The following is a 15,165-nucleotide window of genomic DNA, read 5'->3' on the forward strand; positions in this document are numbered from 1 at the left end:
CTGCCTGCACGGACGTCCTATCCAAATCAGGCAGGTGGGCAGCCGACACATTGTCGGACAGTCACCTGCCTGAAACATGTGGTCGGCAGTCCAACTGACCACCATCATAATAACGGCCTTAATAATAGATCACCAAAAGATCTTCATGAGAGTCCAATGGTCCCATTGAACTTGCGGAAGCGTTTGTAACCGCACTTAAGGTGATAGCGGCGTATTGTCAATTTCAAGGTTTTGAAGTTATGAGTTATGAGGTTATGACTTGAAAATGCAACTCATAAGGGATCAATTAGTTGCAAGATGCAACTCAAAAGTAGGTGAAGAAATACTATTGGTGTCAAAAATTCTTCACTGGAAAATGCATTTAATTTCTTATGACAATGCCAAACTTCTTGACACTGGTATTGATTTTACTCAAAGTCTTTATACAAATGTTAATGCAGCATTTCAGTGAGCCAATGCTAAAGAATTTAACATGTTGTCTAATAGACAAGCGGGTAATCAAAAATGTAAAACTAAACCAATGACAAGTGTTAGGAATATAGCATATTTCAAATGTGGTTTATATACTGATTTGGCAAATGCCAGAAACTGCCCAGCTAAAGGACAGGCCTGATGGAAGTTCAATCAGACAGGGCACTTTATTAAGGTGCATAAGAGGGCCATAAGGTTGGAACCAAGGTGTATTACTAGTGAGGAGCCAGTGGAAGATGTCACACCAAGTGATAAATTAAATGAAATAGTTTTACATGCTGAGGTGAGGGTCTGACTGGGGATGTCCACGTCAAGAAATGCGATGATCCCAGAATTAAAGTGAGAATAGATGATTTATATATTTCCCTGCTTGTAGATTCAGGAGCAAGGGTCATTATTATCTCATGTCATAAATTTGAGTGTAATTGGCAGCATAAATGGCTTCTGCTCCCAATGTCCCAATCCCAATGGAAACATATTTGGGTCTATGAGTTTTTGCAGCCACAGATGCAAATAATGTTTGTGGACGCCTTGTCTGTTTTTGTGACTGATTCTACACATCACTGCAAAAAAAGGGGTGACATGCATAGATTTTTTGCACACACAGCATTGCTTTTATTACAGTCTGTCCTCACTGTTATCACCAGCGAAAAGGTGACAGGCAAAAAGAGTAAATAGTGAACACATGCAATAACTGCTCACGTCCTAAAAGGTGAGAGTGCAAAGGTGCGTCCACATCGTACGCTCCATTGACAGGAACATCATAAGGATTTTGGGGGCCCTGGGCCAAACATATTTGGGGGGCACTTTTCAGAACAGCTTTGAATTTGTGATCCAGTTTCAGCTCTTTCATGCCCTTTTTGATCAGTTCACTGACACCGCACAGGCGCACTCGTCCAAATTCTAAATGTATTTACATTAAATATTCAGGGATAGTGATGTGCATTTTCAATATTGTAATATAGCAGCGGCTCACTAATATTACTGCAAATAATCTGTGTGATGTCCTCCCATTTCGCATATTTGAGCTTCTGCTTTAATCTAAAAGAAACTTTTTTATGGCTGTTGCATGAATCATAAACACTACATTGCTCTGAAAAATTTCTGCAATCGACTTTCAAACATCACCCACATTAAAAATAAACGAAATACAAACGGTATTTATATCAAACTGTTTTAGAATCATTCAGGGTCATCAGGACATGACTCTCTGCAGATCACAGCTTGCTCTATCAGGGGCCCCCTGAACCCTTTGAGCCCACTTTGCCCGATGCCTTAAAACGTCTCTGTCCACTGACAAACAAACCACTGATGCAGCCCTATGGACTGTCCAATAGGCACAACCCTACCAACCTCAAACTCGGCTGCGTCACTGAATAGCCAATGCACACAGCATGACAGGGGCACTTGCCCGACCTTCATGCGCAACACTCAACGCTTCCTACTTTGGTCATACTACATGCATGCAGCTTTGCGACAAACCCAACAGCTACTGGACAGCGCTTCAGGGCGATACCAGCAGCATGAAGGTGCTACATAAATTATGTCACACAATACTATACAACAGGTATCCTGCGGACATACAGTTTGCATCTACACTAAATGACCAACTTAACCAGTGGCGGCTTGTGACATTTGAAAGTTGTGGGGCGTAGAAGCTGTTGAGTGTTATGTCGCAAGCGAAGTGATCGAGCCTATTATAAAGCAGGTTTGGAGGGAGTTCTTTTTTTCTTTAAACAGTGGGCAAATCTTTGCTTTATAATATCAGAAGTGCATGATTGAGAAAATGTAGGTGTAGGGAAAGCATGGCGGCTGGTGAAAGAACGCAGCAAACCCGGGAAGAGGAACGAGACGTGCGTCCCAGCGGGGGCCCTGCAGGCCCTAGTTGGAGATGCTGAGAAGCACATGTTATTTTAGAGGCCTGCCCAGAAGAAGCCTTTAAAATAACTGTCGCAGACGAGTCGTGCATGCTGGCCATGCACGAGCCATTGCAACCTTTGGCAATGAGCACCCAGGGTTTAATTTTTAGACACAGCACGTTTTTATTTCTTCACAGGGGCCAGTCTCTGCTACGCTGATTATTGTGGAGTTATCCTAGCTGTTATTAATTGTACTGATCATTTCACAGCCTTTCTTAGAATCAGCTTTGGACGGGGTAGCATTTCTGATCACAGTAGTTGTCGCATCAAAAACACAGGGTTGGGGGTAGAAGCGAGGTTAATTTAGTAGTGAGAACTGGATTTCGTTCGATGGTAAAATGATTGCAGCTCTCGAGGGTGCATTTGATGACAGCAGAACACAGTTTTGTTTATGGGAACATACTTTTAACTCCTCGGCGACAGTCTGAGGCTTAACCATTAACCGACTGCGCTGCGCAGAGATCCGGATGAACGTATACAGTTTGCATTTTAGGACAATAATTTGACATCTTTAGCGCCTCCCAGGGCAAATCATATTCGCCTTATACTTTTAAGTGCTGCCCACTGTTCATGCATTGTAAAAATGCGAATTTAAAGCTTTTTTTTTTCTCAATACAATAATAATTTGATATTTTTAATATGTATTGCTATGGCTTGCTGAAAGCAATACTGCTTGCTTGATTGCACTGCTGCCAAGTGATACTAAATAAAGCATGAACACACACGCATATTATATATTAAAATACACTCTTTAAATTGATCGCATCGTCACTCACAATCTCGTATTACTGTTTATGGGGGGGTTTCCCATGCCCTCCCTCACACCGTGGTATCAGAACGGCAGGGAACGGAACGGAACACATTACACAGCAAGGGTGTGTAAGCCTTAAGGCCGGAAAAATGAGGGCGGATCCCCTGCTGCACGAGGCAGGTGTCAGAGAATCAGTGCTCAAGTTGCAATGCTCAGCACTGGCTTTTGGGCTAAGCTTCTAGGCGCAGGTTGGCATCTCACGAGCCAGCCGCGCAGTCTGCACAACACACCCTCGGCCCCAGAACTTTGACAGGCGCCATAAAAACTCACCCCCGCAAGCCTCCCCTTTTGTCTGCCTCTGCCCTGCTTTTTCCATTAAGCCTCATGTTAATCTCCTGCCGCCGACCACGGGTCACAAAATGGAGCTAATTAGGCTGCAGCCCGCGAACCGGGTGAGACCTTCGCTAGAAGTTAACAGTCGCGGCCAGCATAATGGGCGGGGGGGGTAGAAATGGGGTAGTCAGGTGGGGTATGGGGGGAGGCGGGAGGGGTTAAATAACTTACTAATACTTCAAAATATTAAATAAAACTTACAGAGCTTCTGGATGGGTCCGACGACTAACGACTCCCGCCGTCCGGTCCAGCGCCAATTCCTGCAGCTCCTCCTCGTCAACTGGAAACGAAAGGCCGCCTCGCTCTGGAAAGGCCGCCTCCCTCCCTCCACCAATCACAATGCTGGTGAGGCGCTGGGGAGAGCGCCCCAGCCGCGCCATTTTCTCCCGCATAGAGAAACATGGAGAGTGGGCGGTCGTGCTTGAGGGCAGGGGGGGGGAGTGGCTTACCCACTGTTGTGGGTATTGACTGTTTGGTCGGCTTAGGGCCGACGGCCAAACATTCAGTATCTACAACAGTGGGTAAGCCACTCCCCCCCGCCCTCGAGCATGACCGCCCACCCTCCCGCCCCCAACCAAGCACAGAGGCACTTCTGCTTTCTCGCAATGCGAGAAGGCAGAAACATAAATGGTCGTTTTTACCATTTATGTTTCTGCCTTCTCGCACCGCGAGAAAGCAGTGGGGCAACGCCCCAACGCCCTAATGGGGGAGCCGCCACTGAACTTAACCCTTCTTTTTTAGAGCTATAATTGTTACTGCTGAGCGGATTCGGCTATTTGTTAAATGTCTACTCCGACATGCCGTACAGTGACGTGTAATTACTGCTTTCTGCTGAAAATTCACAATAGTCATGCATACTTTTCTCAGACCAGTTGTCACTTCAAGATCCTGATGAGTAATGACTTAAAGAAAGGTTGTAAAAGAAATGTTTACATTTGCATCCTCTATATTTATTTACCAGTATTATATATCAGGGCATGGAAAGCGTTTTACATATGACAGCAATAGCATGGCAACAAATAAATGATCGATTACAGAATATCTATAGCAGAAAGGTTGGGATAAGTATGTATGCTGGTGAGACGTCATTGATTCAGTATTGTTTCTGAGCCTTTGTTGATTCTGTCTATATATATATGAGACTTAATTGACTCAATATTCCAAAATCAATAAAAAATGTTTTTGGGTTTAGAAAAAAAATGTACAGCCAGGTGCCACCATCAGTGGCAATACTATTATGGACGAAAAGAAGAAAACGAAAAAACAGACAAAAGAGAGAACGAAGCAAGCAAAAATTTTTTTTTTAACTATGTAATACCTTTTGGGCCTGAGGTGCCAGATAAACTTTCAGTTTTGCATCAAATTAAAGATTACAAAATATGAACAAAATAGGCAGTATTAGAGCAATAGTTTTGTGATATTTTAACAAGTTAAATCTGGAGTTGAATTGTTTGGTCTAAAATGGATGTCCTATGTATGTGATCCAGTAACTAAAATTTTTTTTAACATGGTGAAATATTGTAAAGATAAACAACAGCCTTTGTTGTTTTTATCCATTTTAGTTAAATAGGTTTTGAGCACGAATCATACAACTTAGTACATTCGTGGGAGAAGGACATTATTCGACGTTAGATTGGTTTTACACCAGTAGGTTTGTTGAATAATTAATTACAGGTTGGAACAGTTTATCGTTGACAAATTGGACAATCGTATTTATGGCATTTCATATGGCATACATATCTATTTCTGGTTCAAAATTAGGCTTTGAACATTAGAATCACTTGACATTCCAAAACTTTTATGACAGGGACTAGCGGCATACTCAATCTGTGGAACACATTTGGCATAAAGGCGCTTGACATTTAGCCTAGAACTAGACCTCTTACCTATGTATTAAAGGGATGCCATATCCCTTCGCATTTATTTACTGTGTCATGAATCGTGACCACCATCTTTTCCTGTGCATGTCAGAACCACACTTTAGGCCACCATAAATGTATTGGAGGTGGGTTTGATAGTTTCCAGAGCTGGTCGATGAACCGCATGGCATCCAGAAACAGGTGCCTCATTCATTTACATAAGGGGGCTATCAGAGGATATTTACGATCTTCCCCTAAGTAGCCAGTTAGTAGGAGTAAGGGGTCAAGCTCTGGAGCGAAGCCCAATATCACCTTACTTTTCCGTTGTATCTTAGACCAGATCTCTCAGGTCTAGGGATAATGCCACCACATATACAGCATAGTACCTCACTCCTTTCAACAGTCACCTGCCTTCCTAAACAGTGCCCCCAACCGCCGTGGGGTAAAATACCACCTCAGTAAGATGTTTTAAGAGTTTTCTTTATATCGCAAACATATCAACAACGTGGGCACCTTTTCCATATTATCTCAATCGTCTACAGAAAAACAAAGCTTCAACGGCGGACTATTGGTTCTGCACCTCACGCAAGTTTCCTTAACTCAAAAAGTCCTGCACATCGATATCCTGCACCAGCCGTTACGTGATGCCTGTGTGTCCCAGATCCTGAAAATGCAGCTGTAAGTGGGTGTGCGCCAGGCAATGAAGTCCAACATACTCTTGTTGTATGCAAAAAGTCTTTATTTCAAATGAGTATTTCCCAATTGATAATAGAGCATTCAGCTCAGTCAACGTGTTTTTTTCTCTCTTGGAGAACTTCATCAGGACTTAAGTAAAGCGGGGCGATCCTGACTGATTCGGTTTGTTTTGACCACACGACCAGGATCTTCTCTTCCGGGCTTGCCTTAGCCCTGGAAATTCCCCTTTGCCCCCAGAGCAATACACTGGAGCGGGAGACATCGTTTACCACACATCCATTTCAACGTGGTACTATTACATCGTGGTTTTCACTACGCAAGTCGTTCCATCGACTTGCACTGGAGGGCGCTGTAGACTAAGGAATAGTATAAATTACTGTTTCCAACACCTTCCCTACTGTATGTAGACTGGAGATGGAATAGTAATTCACACTATTCCTAAGTCCAGCGCCCCTCCAGCGCAAGTCGATGTAACGACTTGCGTAGTGAAAACCGCGATCTAACAGACCGCGTTGAAATGGCCGTCGATGTATCGTCATACATCCCACTGGAGCATCTACATTGGACGACCGCATCATGATTGTTTTGACATTTCACCTCGCTTTATTTAAGCCCTGATGAAGTTCTCCAAGAGAGAACGAAACGCGTTGGCTGAGCTGAATATTCTATTATCATATGGGAAATACTAATTTGAAATTAAGACTTTATGCATACCACAAGAGTATCTTGGACTTCATTGCTTGGCGCACACCCACTTACAGCTGCAATATCTCAATCGTCCTCGGTATTCACCACATCCAATTCCTCCTCCCATTTTACCATATATTTATGGTATGTTGCTTACTTATATCTACTTAACCAGGTAGGTATTTCTTTATATGTTGTTATCTCACTAAATAGGGTTTCCATATGAGTTGTTTCAGGACTCCCTTTTTCCTGAAGACTCTGGAGCTAACCCCTGCAAGAATTGAGATAACCTGAAATTACCGACAGAGCTCAGTCCATAATGTTGGCCACAGGTCTGTTGCTCGAGCATTGCTCTGTTTACCTACAGGTGTTCCAGTAATGGTGGATCATGCTGGCTCCAACTCTGGAAGCAGGGGTCTTCCAGCCCTGGAGTAATATAGAGATTCAGAACCACAGGCACCTTTGGGGAGGAATAGGATGGTTTGTTACCCTTATGGTCTAGCTCATCCCAATATTCAAGCAGAGTTTTAGTTGGACATAATGTGGAATTATTAGTTCCCCTTGTAGTGGTGGAAGGCAGAAAATCGAGTCTAACAGAAAGTAGATCATTTCGCTTTTCGACAATATCCATGGCTTTGTAAATGGACACCAGGAACACTCTAGAGTAGAGTATATTTGGGCTGCTAATATATAATAGTCTACATAGGGAACTCCTTCACCACCTTCTGATTTGGGCCATAGCTCAAATGTTGGTCCTATGTGTTTTGGTGTGCTCCATGAAAGCCACCAGTTTCTGTTGGATTGATCGGATTACGTGCTTTGGGGATTTTAGTTGGAGTGTTAGCACAATATCTAGTAATAGGGGAATAAAATTCACTTTTATGCTCGCAATCTGCCCTAACCAAGATATTTCTACCCAGACCCAGCGACAGAGATCCTTATAGCATGTGTCTAATGCGTGTGGGACATTCCAGTCTTAGAAATCAAATATGCATGAGTGGAGGTATATTCCCAAATATTGTATTTATCCACTAGAGTGATTAGAGTTACTAAATCTCAACTCCCTCAACATGTACTTGTTACTATTTTGGGCATGTGCAACACTCAAGCCTACTGATTTAGAAATCTTCATTTAGGTGTTGCCAGAGGTCACAGCTACGACCCCTGGCTTGCCTCTTGCAAACCGTGGCACTTCCTTTGCGACTCTTGCACTTAGAGGAAGCTAAATCAGTGTCAAGAAGACCGGGACAGCCCTTATGAGCATCAGGGCTCCACCCTCGTTTTCTGACCATGTTTTTATTACAATAATAGAGAACAATATTCATGAGTGAGAGTGAGTGAGTGAATCTAGATTGAGAATGAATGACTGCATATGAATGAGAAGTATGGGTGACAGTAAGAGTGGATATGAGTGAATGTGAATTAATGAATGAGTAAGAGAGAGTTAGAGAGCATAAGTAAGAACATACCTGTCAACTCACACCATGCCACCGTGTGTCAAACAATTTCGGCTCCCTTCACACGGTCAATCATTGAGGAGATGAAATCAGACAGCGGCAGGGAAAACAAGCTGAAAACTACTGTAAACAGTGGAATTCCAGCTAATTTTCGGAGGTTGTAAGCAGCCGATGGCCATTAAAAGGTGTGAAAACACCCCAGGACATCAGGAACAGTCTCAATGACCCTATGTTTTTTTGAGGGGGATGGGTTGGGGGGGCAGGATTAGGGGCAGAGTGCCTCTTAGATAACTCTCAGAACCAGTTTCCCGCCCCCTCCAAATCCTCGCCCTCCTATTCCAGTGAAATTATTTTGTAAATTGATAGGTATGTGAGACTGATTGAGAATTAGGGAGTGAGAGTTGTGGTGAGTGCAAGTGAGCGTAAGTAAGAATGAGTCAAAAATTAAAGTGAGTGAGAGCAGAGGAGTAAGAGTGAGTGCAACATAGTGAGTGCGAATGAATGAGTGAGAGTGAATGAATGAGCATCAGTGAATGAGTTTGAGTGAAAATGTGATATTATGCTTATGAGTTTTCCATTTGCCTTTGCCTGCTGTAGGTAATTCCTGGGTTAAAGAGGCATCCAAGACTAAATACAGCCAGTGGCATTCTGGAGGCAATTGTTAGCATGAGAGCTACATGTGACAAAATACTAGCATTGCCATACTGGGCGCAATTACTGAAATAGTGGCCACCAATGGTAATAACAAACTGATGCTGGCAGAACAGAGGTCATTGTTGGTGGATGGGGTACCCGTGGATAAATACTGGAATACTTAAAGAAATTGGAGATACGTCTTGGCATAAGGGAGGAAAACTACGGCATATGGCAGGGTGGCAACCATGGCAAAATACTGGCCCCTCTACCTTAGAGGTAATTTTGTCATAAGAGTCGCCCATGGCATTTGGATGGTATTAATGCCAAAATAAATTCTGACTCCGTCATTCTTGCCATAAGGGGGCAGTCATCGCATATGAGAGGCATCCATGACAAAATGTTAGCCCTGTGAAAATGGTGGTAAATGTTGACACTTGGAGGCACCCATCACACATTGTTCAAAGAAACAAGGTTAATCAGGGTTCATTGACATGGCACACCATGAGTCAACTTGAATATTTAAAGAATACTGTTTCAGAGCCTATGGCTTGTTATCAAATTTATGTGGAAATTTTCCTTTTAAATGCACTATTTGACTCCATTTTTTAAATTTTCCCTCTCCCGAGCTCTCTTAGACAATGCATGGCTCCATCGGAAAAATGCAGGGCACGTATTATGCCACATTATTTTCAAAGATCATGTTAACACAGTAACGTAAGTGGTATCTAAAATTGACATTTGTCTGTGGTGTGTTCAATAATCATGCAGCTATTATGGAACTCCAGCGATGTCAATTATTGTGATGTGTTCAGGGGTTAAAGTCATAGAAGGATACCACTTTCTGAGAAACATTCATAGTCAAAGATCAAAGGATGCCACTTCCTGTGATTTCATTAAGGCTAAAGGGCATGTGATGTCACTTCCGCTACCCTTGACATTTTGGTGAATTGACATCCATGTTAATCATGAAACCAGATACTTCAAAAAAATGCCTTATTTCTTCATTTAGGCTTGGTAAGGATTGTCCAGGGTGTGTCGTAAAACACGAAGTATGGTATGCAGATAAAGGTCATTTATGATGACCAATAGTTGTTTTTAAGCCATCAGTGTCAAGGTTATTACAGTTTTTACATATAAGGGACTTCATACAAAGGGAAAATATTAATTGGGGTAGTAGGTAATTGTTAGAATTGTGGGCTCTATTTTGCAGAGGCCCTGTCAAGTAGAGACCACCTCTCTAGTCAGGGTAAGTCAGACACACACTAAAAGATAACTTGTGCTCACCCTTGAGTAGCTTGGCACAGAGCAGTCAGGCTTATCTAAAGAGGAAATGTGTAAAGTATTTGTGCAACATACAAACACAATAACACAATGAAAACACCACAAAAAGACTCCACACAGGTTTAGAAAAATAGACAATAATTTTATAAATGAATCAGGACCAAAATGAAAAAATCCAATAAGTAGAAGTTAAGATATGAATGTTTAAAGGAATAAAAAAGTTATCGGGCTTAGAAGCAATAAACACCAATGGGGGTTATCTGGTTGCTCTGGATCAGAGCAAAGTCAACATTTCAGGCCGGGGACAACAGCCACACAGGCCGGTGAACAGAGTACCTTAATCTTTATAGCAACAGCGAGATGCGGGGTGCAGACAAGTGATGCGTCGATGTCGAGCCTGCAGTCGAGGTGATGTATCGATCTTCTCCACGCAGTGATGACAATGCATCAGTTCCACAGACAAAGCACCGAGATACGTTGGATGCGAAATGCGATGTGCCGGGTTTCTCCATGCATTCAAGGGGGTGCGTTGATCTCTCCATGCTGCAGCGGCGGAGAAGCACGGTTCCAATGTGTTGGGCTTCAAAGCGATGTGTTGGTTCTGAGAGCAATGTGCTGAACCTACACCCGGAACAAGGTTGATATATTGGCTCTGCTATTCACAGACTAGAGATGTGTCGATTTCTCTGGTGCAGTTATCTGGGTTCACTTCCAGTGAATCAGACACAGGCGCAGGTGTAGAGACTTTGATATCCCTGAGTCTCAAGCAACAGGAGACAGGCCAACAAGCTCTTGGAGATCACTTTGGCTCAAGGTAGACTCCATCTCTCCTCAGCAGGGTCAGAGAGCATCGGGCAGTAGGGCAGCACAAGAGAAAAGCAGGCCTTCCAGGTCAGCTGTGCAGCAGATGTAAGTCCTTGATGCAGCACAGCAGTTCTTCTGACAGAGTTCAGTTGTAGGTCCAGAAGGGTCTGATTTGGTAGGAACAGAGCCCCAGTGCTTATACCCAGTTGTGCCTTTGAAGTGGGGGTGACTACAACGAAGGGCCTTTGAAGTGCATAGGAACCCTTTCTTCATGGCCCTGGTTCCACACTAACTGTAGGGGGTAAGAAGCCCTTTCTGTGCGGACAGGGCACTGCCTATTCAGGTGTAAGTGTAAGTCCCTACCTCCCTTCCTGCCCAGGAAGAGCGATCAAAATGCAGATGAGTAATAAGACACACCTAACCTTCCTGTGTTTATGTATGTGTAGAGGGAATGCACAAAGTGTAGCTGTCACCCACCCCAGATGTGTATTGAAGACAGACTGCAGGCACACAGATATGCAAGAGCAGAGAAATGTCTACTTTCTAAAAGTGGCATTTCTAAAATAGTAATGTTAAATCCAACTTTACCACTAAAGAGGATTCATCATTACAATTTCAAAGATATAAAACATGACAAAGCTACTCCTTTCTAATCAGGAATTACAGCTTAAAAAGGAATTCCCAATGTTAACCTATGAGAGGAGTAGGCCTCACAGTAGTGAAAATGAATTTTGGGGGTTTTCACTACCAGGACATACAAAACTCAAAAGTGCATGTCCTACCTTTTACTTACACAGCACCCTGCCCTATTGGCTACCTAGGGCCTACCTCAGGGGTGACCTATGTGCAATAAAAGTGGAGTTTAAGGCTTGGCAAAGGGTTTTAAATGTAAAGTTGAAATGGCAGTAAACTGCACGCACAGTCCCTGCAGTGGCAGGCCTGAGACAGGTTGGAAAGGCTACCTGTGTGGGTGGCACAATTAGCGCTGCAGGCCCACTAGTAGCATTTAATCTACAGGCCCTTGGTACAAGGTATACCACTTTACAAGGGAATTACAAGTAAATTAAATATACCAATTGGGTATACACTAATGTTACCATGTTTTGTTAAGATGTACATGCACTTTAGTACTGGGCAGCAGTGGTAAAGTGCTCAGAGTCCTAAGGCCAACAAAAAGAATCAGCAAAAAGAGGAGGTAAACAGGCAAAAGGATTGGGGGACAACTACCCCAAGGCTGACAGGTCTAGCAGTAACCCATCCTAGTGCTCCTTGTCATTATATCTGTGGAATATTTTCCATTGACTTTCAGTTTTGCTTCTGGACATTGATAGCTGTCCTAATTTAACCAGTAGGTCCACTAACATGCTACATTCAATCTTGTTGAATGCTTTCTGAGCAGCAGGTGTCAGAAGTGTCATTCGGGTGTCATTCTGTAATGTTGATCACTTTGACCGCCAATCTTATGATGCCCCATGTCTGCTAGTGTTTCACAAACCCAGACTGGTTAGGTGATATCAGTATAGACCAGAGTGAGTTAAGATGTGTGACCAATATCCTCTTAAATATATTTACATCTGAATTTAAAAGTACTATAGACTGACTCAGCCGCTGCTGGAAGAAGGTCTGCTTGGCGATCTCCCAGCCAGGAGGGGACTTGTGGATTTTCAGCTCTTCGGTTTCTTTGAGGGGGTACTGCATTCTCTCTCTTCCCATATTTTGTTTGACCATCTTTTTTCGACAATCTGCCCATTTTCTGCCAAGATAGGATCTTAATATAGTAATCAAGACGTCATGCTGGGTCTCCACTCTGGCCATGCCCCACAGCTATTATTTTGAAAAAAGGATGAGATCTTTGTCAGGAGCCAAATTCCAGGAGTGGAGCAGAGTCTGGATTGCCTAAATTGGCCCTCATCAAGTGCAGTGGCTGCTCGAATAGGGCGTGCTGTGGGGCGGGGCGGAGGAGAGGCAGGGTGGGGGGTAGTAAACTCAGACATATGACAGAAAGGAGGAAAGTAATTATTATGTTCCTTCGTTCCGTGGTATGTCCGAGTTTACTACCCCCACCCTGCCCCTCCCCCGACCGCCCCGCAGCACGCCCTATGCGAGCCGCCACTGTCAAGTGCAATTTTGCACCTTCATTGTCACCAGCCGCTGACTTGTATTGCATGGTGGAGTCCATGTACGTCAATGAGGGGTCGTCAGGGGGTCGCAACTGTGACTCCTAAACAACCGGTTGCGACCCCTGCCACCTTGTTGGCGACTCCTGGCTGCTTGGCAATCTCTGGTGGCAAACATCACTCAGCCAGAGTGAACAGCGCAGTGCCAGCAATGGATTGCGCTGCTGAAGCTCGGCTTCATGATTGCCTGCAATCTGGGCCTGTGGAAAAGAACTCGCCTCGCCCGTTGCGTTGCTATTGTGACCCGGGGTGGCCGGCGCAGTCCTTGATTTCTAGATACATAGTATGCCTCTACTGCCTTGGCCTGTGCCCTCCAGTCATTTGGCATGCTGGTGGAGTCAGTGGACAGGTGCACTGCAGCACAGGGATTTTTGTAAGCAAGGTCTTTGTTCAGGGCTAAGTCACATGTTCGAAACACAACAAGGGTGTGGTGACCTGTTTGAAAGCACCAGGACAAGAGTGTACTATAGGTGCTGCTCTTGAGATTTTTTCACCCTGCTACTATAATTCCTACTCAAGACACTGGCAAATCCAGATATTGGACGAGGCGGGCTCACTCTCATAAAGTTGCCGAGGTGTATATGTACCGTGTTTGGGTCTGCAGGGCCGCCAGTCTAGTAGTGAGCGAAAGCGCTACCAATGACAACCCTGGCAAGGTTTATTGGCCAGCCCCCACCAGGGCCGGACTGGGAACCAAAACCGGCCCTGGCAAAGTGCTCGGCTGGCCCCCCCCCCCCCCCCCCCCCATCCCCGGGCTTGGGGGTGCCGTCTAGCTCTTTGCGAGGGCCGGTTTTCGGCCGATTTTGTTACAGGGCCGATTTTGCAGCTATGCTGCAAAAACGGCCCTGTAGCAAAAACAGCCCCCAGGGGCCCAAAACCGGCCCCCACCCGTGCGGCGCACCGGGAGATTGCCTGGTGCCCGCTACGGCCAGTCCGGCCCTGGCCCCCACGGCGCTCTTTATAAAGCTGCGGTGACTGACAGGTCTCTCTCTTCCAAGTCGGGCCAGTGTGTGTCTCAGGCTTGAGTGAGTGATGGCCCACCGGCCATCGGTGGTCAGGCCGTGACCTCACTGTCAATGTCTGTGGCAGTGGCGGCTTGTGACATTTGAAAGTTGTGGGGCGTAGAAGCTGTTGAGTGTTATGTCGCAAGCGAAGTGATCGAGCCTATTATAAAGCAGGTTTGGAGGGAGTTCTTTTTTTCTTTAAACAGTGGGCAAATCTTTGCTTTATAATATCAGAAGTGCATGATTGAGAAAATGTAGGTGTAGGGAAAGCATGGCGGCTGGTGAAAGAACGCAGCAAACCCGGGAAGAGGAACGAGACGTGCGTCCCAGCGGGGGCCCTGCAGGCCCTAGTTGGAGATGCTGAGAAGCACATGTTATTTTAGAGGCCTGCCCAGAAGAAGCCTTTAAAATAACTGTCGCAGACGAGTCGTGCATGCTGGCCATGCACGAGCCATTGCAACCTTTGGCAATGAGCACCCAGGGTTTAATTTTTAGACACAGCACGTTTTTATTTCTTCACAGGGGCCAGTCTCTGCTACGCTGATTATTGTGGAGTTATCCTAGCTGTTATTAATTGTACTGATCATTTCACAGCCTTTCTTAGAATCAGCTTTGGACGGGGTAGCATTTCTGATCACAGTAGTTGTCGCATCAAAAACACAGGGTTGGGGGTAGAAGCGAGGTTAATTTAGTAGTGAGAACTGGATTTCGTTCGATGGTAAAATGATTGCAGCTCTCGAGGGTGCATTTGATGACAGCAGAACACAGTTTTGTTTATGGGAACATACTTTTAACTCCTCGGCGACAGTCTGAGGCTTAACCATTAACCGACTGCGCTGCGCAGAGATCCGGATGAACGTATACAGTTTGCATTTTAGGACAATAATTTGACATCTTTAGCGCCTCCCAGGGCAAATCATATTCGCCTTATACTTTTAAGTGCTGCCCACTGTTCATGCATTGTAAAAATGCGAATTTAAAGCTTTTTTTTTTCTCAATACAATAATAATTTGATATTTTTAATATGTAT

At 44.5% G+C, this 15,165-nt stretch overlaps 1 protein-coding gene across 1 annotated transcript in view; it reads right to left on the reverse strand.

Annotated features, from left to right (window-relative positions):
• The window catches only part of CDHR3 (cadherin related family member 3), a 280,029-nt gene that overhangs the window by 233,616 nt on the left and 31,248 nt on the right, over positions 1-15,165 (reverse strand). The window lies entirely within an intron of this gene.

This window comes from Triturus cristatus, chromosome 4_1, assembly GCF_964204655.1.
Source record: "Triturus cristatus chromosome 4_1, aTriCri1.1, whole genome shotgun sequence".
NCBI classification, from domain to species: Eukaryota; Metazoa; Chordata; class Amphibia; order Caudata; family Salamandridae; genus Triturus; species Triturus cristatus.